The 4,611-nt window shown below is 43.6% G+C and overlaps 1 pseudogene; it reads right to left on the minus strand.

The window, feature by feature from the left end:
* Positions 1–1,357: 1,357 nt before the first annotated feature.
* Positions 1,358–2,817, minus strand: LOC117077637 (annotated as a pseudogene).
* Between the last annotated feature and the right edge of the window lie 1,794 nt (positions 2,818–4,611).

Raw genomic sequence — 4,611 nt, forward strand, 5'->3', positions numbered from 1 at the left:
AGGACTTCATGTCTAAAACACCAAAAGCAACGGCAGCAAAAGCCAAAATTGACAAATGGGATCTCATTAAACTAAAGAGCTTTTGCACAGCAAAAGAAACTACCATCAGAGTGAACAGGCAACCTACAGAATGGGAAAAATTTTTGCAACCTACTCATCTGACAAAGGGCTAATATCCAGAATCTACAAAGAACTCAAACAAATATACAAGAAAAAAACAAACAACCCCATCAAAAAGTGGGGAAAGGATATGAACAGACATTTCTCAAAAGAAGACATCCATACAGCCAACAGACACATGAAAAAATGCTCGTCATCACTCGCCATCAGAGAAATGCAAATCAAAACCACAATGAGATACCATCTCACACCAGTTAGAATGGCAATCATTAAGAAGTCAGGAAACAATAGATGTTGGAGAGGATGTGGAGAAATAGGAACACTTTTACACTGTTGGTGGGATTGTAAACTAGTTCAACCATTATGGAAAACAGTATGGCGATTCCTCAAGGATCTAGAACTAGATGTACCATATGACCCAGCCATCCCACTACTGGGTATATACCCAAAGGATTATAAATTACTCTACTACAAAGACCATGCACACGTATGTTTATTGCGGCACTATTCACAATAGCAAAGACTTGGAATCAACCCAAATGTCCATCTGTGACAGACTGGATTAAGAAAATGTGGCACATATACACCATGGAATACTATGCAGCCATCAAAAAGGATGAGTTTGCGTCCTTTGTAGGGACATGGATGCAGCTGGAAACCATCATTCTTAGCAAACTATCACAAGAAGAGAAAACCAAACACCGCATGTTCTCACTCATAGGTGGGAACTGAACAATGAGATCACTTGGACTCGGGAAGGGGAACATCACACACTGGGGCCTATCATGGGGAGGGGGGAGGAGGGAGGGATTGCATTGGGAGTTATACATATATAAACGTTATGCACATGTACCCTAGAACTTAAAGTATAATAAAAAAAGAAAAAAAAAAAAAAAAAAAAAAGGAAAAGAAAAAAAAAAAATAAAAGCATAGTTTATAGAATAAAAATTGTCAAAAAAATTCTTATGTTTTGTCAATAAATTGCAGGCTTTTATGTTTACAAAAAAATAACAAAATACTGAGAAGTCCAACTTTTAGCCAGAATACATAAATTCCTGAAAATGTATGAAAATGTATAGATTGGAAAATTAAAAATAAAAAAAGGAAAACAAACCTTTATAGGGAAGGAAGGAAACACTACATGTTTAAGTTAAGCCCACAAAGAACAACATCAGGGCCGATGAAAGAGCCCTCCCACACGTTTTAAGCAAAACGCCTGTGGAGAAGTGCTTGGAGATCACCGGCCATTGCCGTAGCCAAGCAAGAGCTGGTTGAGGATGGTCTGCAGGGGCTGGTTCACCTGCATGGCATAGCTCCAGCCCAGGTCATAGCGACAGGCAGGGCAGCTTAGCACCTGTGCCCGGAAGGATCTATCCAGGCAGTCCTTGCACACCTTGCGCTGGCACACTGTTGCAATGGGCCAGAACACCAGCTCCTGACAGCAGATACACTGGATCGTCTCCTCCACTTAGGAACATCTGAAACGGGCTGCTGCTCGCTGACTGGCCCTCGACCGAAGCTAAGACCTCATTCCATAGTTTGGCATTGCTCTTGTCCTCTCTGATGAGGCAGCTCTGTTGGGCCGTGAGGCTGTAGGGCTCCACTTTAGTTTTCTTGGATGTCCGGTGAGGAGACGCGGCCCTGCTCTGGCCACCTCCTGCCTACTTCTGCTTCCACTTTCCCTTGCTTGCCCTGGGGCCTGCGAAGCCCTCCTCCTGCTGCTCCTCCTCCTCCCTCTTGCTGTTCTTCTCCCGCTCTTGGTAGACCAGGGCTTCCAGGTGGCCTTCTGGATACTGCATAGTCAGCCCCAGCTTCTTGATCCATTCCTTCCCCTCCTTCGTCCAGGGGCCAGACTCGTCGTCGTCCCTCTGCAGGAGGTAGTGCCACGGGAGAAACCTGGACTTCCCCTTCTCGGGCCACTACTTCACCACCTGCTAGATGCAGTCATAGTAGTTGCCCTTGGCGGGGGCGTACTTCCTGTTCTTACCACCCTTGATGCTGCACACCACCATAACAGGTTTTCCCGACTGCCAGTCCTTGGCCTCAACCCCTTCTTGGTCATTAATGAGAGTAAAGTAGTTGGGAGCCAGCGCCCTGTTGGTGTTGGTGAGTTTCTGATCACAAGACTGTTCCACGGTCCTCTTGTTGCAAGAAAGATCTCAACCATCACTACCCGTGTATCTGAAAAAATTCTCCTTGTCCCCATCATCCTTGTTGCCCCTGTCCAGGGCCAGGGAGTATGACCCGTAGTTGCTCTGGCCCTGAATGCCAGCCACGTGGGGCCGATGAACCCGACTAGCTGACCTGGACTCAGAACTGCCACATGGTGCCCACGGGGATCCCTGGGATGGATCCGTAGTGGTTGGACGGGAGGATGGTGCACTCTTTGGTGGGGCCCACACACGCAATGCCCTTGCCCTTGCTTTGAGGACAACGTGGCTGAGGCCATCTACACCTTCTTGCTCTCTCTCAGCCTCTCCCCTGCCAGCACCACCTTGCTGGTGTGATTCCTGCACTTGGGCAGTACCACTCCTCCTCGCTGGGAATGCTGCTGAGGGGCGGGCGCAGGCAGTAGATGTGGAAGGTCATGTCACATTTGTCACACATGAACTGCTTCTCCGGGTCTTGCTGGCCCCTGCACAGGTGGCAGGCGCAGACCCAGCAGAGTCTATTCACCTCATCCTTGCAGTGCTTGCAGGATGGGATATTCGTGGAGGTAAATGAGAGTATTGGGTTCGACCCCATGATTAAACTGGACATCTAACTAACATAGAAACATAATTCTCATAGTTCATTTTGAGACAACACTTAGAGAGTTAGGTTTTAGAAACAAGATCAACTAACAATTCAGTCACATTTGTGATTGTTTCTTAGGTTACTCTAAAAACTTTGTGGACTGATGTTGTTTTATTCTAAAGAAAGATCCGGGGTATCATGACTGAAGCATCATTTAATATAATCATCAAAGTACCTTCTATCTAATATGCACAGAAGCTACCATAGACCGTAGACACTTTCCCGAGACTCCCTATTCTACCACTTTGTCCCTCATTCTCATAAAATAACATCACTTCTTATTTCACCAATTTAGAACTGGCTATATATTTTTCAGGACACAGTGAAAAATGGAAATGCATGTAAGGAGTGGGGAATTCAATCTCTCTTTCTCTTTTCACAGCCTGCAGCTCCCACCCAATGTGAATAGCGAACCCCCAAGGCATTGCAAGTTTCACACGAGAAGATGTTTGGTACACAGAAAGGCAAGAGGCCTACCACTTGCTCATTGTGCCATAGCACTGCCAGACTATGGGAAGGATGACCTCTGTCTTGCCCTGTCCAAAAGTATTGTGACCATGAACTCAACTACAAATGTATCTATGATCCTATCCAGTCCTCTGCCAGGGTTGAAAGGCAATGCAGCCTGATCACTGTCTAAGGCAGATGATGACAGTGGTTGAAAGATACAGTCAGGAGGGAGGAGGATACCTGAAACCTATGGAAGCAGGGGCAGAAAGCTGGCAGCTTAGAACTCATCCTAGGGAGGTAGTAAGGTTGACAAGAGGCCAGGCTACACTTGAGCTGAAATCTCAAGCTTAAAATGTAACATAAATTCAAAGATAAAATTGTTAAGAATTTCAATATAGCAACCTTAACCATGCTACTCAATTGGTTTCACCCTCATGAAGCCAGGCCTGGACCAGGAACATAAACAACATCAGATTTAAGTTCCTTCAAATTTCACTTTTTCACTAATTTACCAAAACCCATATCATTCTTGCTTTCTTATCTTATATAACATGAAAAAATATCATATTCTAATGCATAAAGTCAATAGTTTTACCTCAGTTCTAAAGCCCATCTTCTCCTTCATTCTAATCAAAATTCCTCCGTCAGTTATCCCTTCTTTATCCCTATATTTAATTTAATAACTTGACATTTTCCTATAATTACTCCTTCTTCCTGTCCTTAAAAATCAAACATGTTGGCAGAGTTCGATATACTCACTCTCTGTACAGATAATCTTCTAGTCATTTATTATAACTAAAATGAAATGCAATCTAGCTTATTGCTAAAGTATTCCCCTGAATCTGCTTTCACTAAATCCCCAGTGACATTTTTGTTTCTAATGGTTTATCAAGCAGAGAAGAAAGGCAAGAGGTAGACACATGCCAAAAACACGAGATAATAGGTATATAAAGGCATAGTACCATGAAAAAGCATGGCACTTCTGAAACAGTTCAAAATGGTTTCAGTGTTAGTTGCATTACATACTATGTCACTTTTGATCTTCTGCTAAGAGATTCCAAGAGAGAATTAATTATATAAGAGATTAATTCTGGAAAATATCTTTGAATAATTTAAAAAAAAAAAAGAGGGAGCAGGAATAGGTACGAAGAACCTTCAGTCTGCAATGCAGCACTGACATCTGTGAAAGAAAAGAGGGAAGAAGGAATTCGTGGGTTGAAAAAGATTCAGAGTACATTAAAGAAA

The sequence above is a fragment of the Trachypithecus francoisi genome, unplaced genomic scaffold (assembly GCF_009764315.1).
Source record: "Trachypithecus francoisi isolate TF-2019V2 unplaced genomic scaffold, Tfra_2.0 Lachesis_group6, whole genome shotgun sequence".
NCBI classification, from domain to species: domain Eukaryota; kingdom Metazoa; phylum Chordata; class Mammalia; order Primates; family Cercopithecidae; genus Trachypithecus; species Trachypithecus francoisi.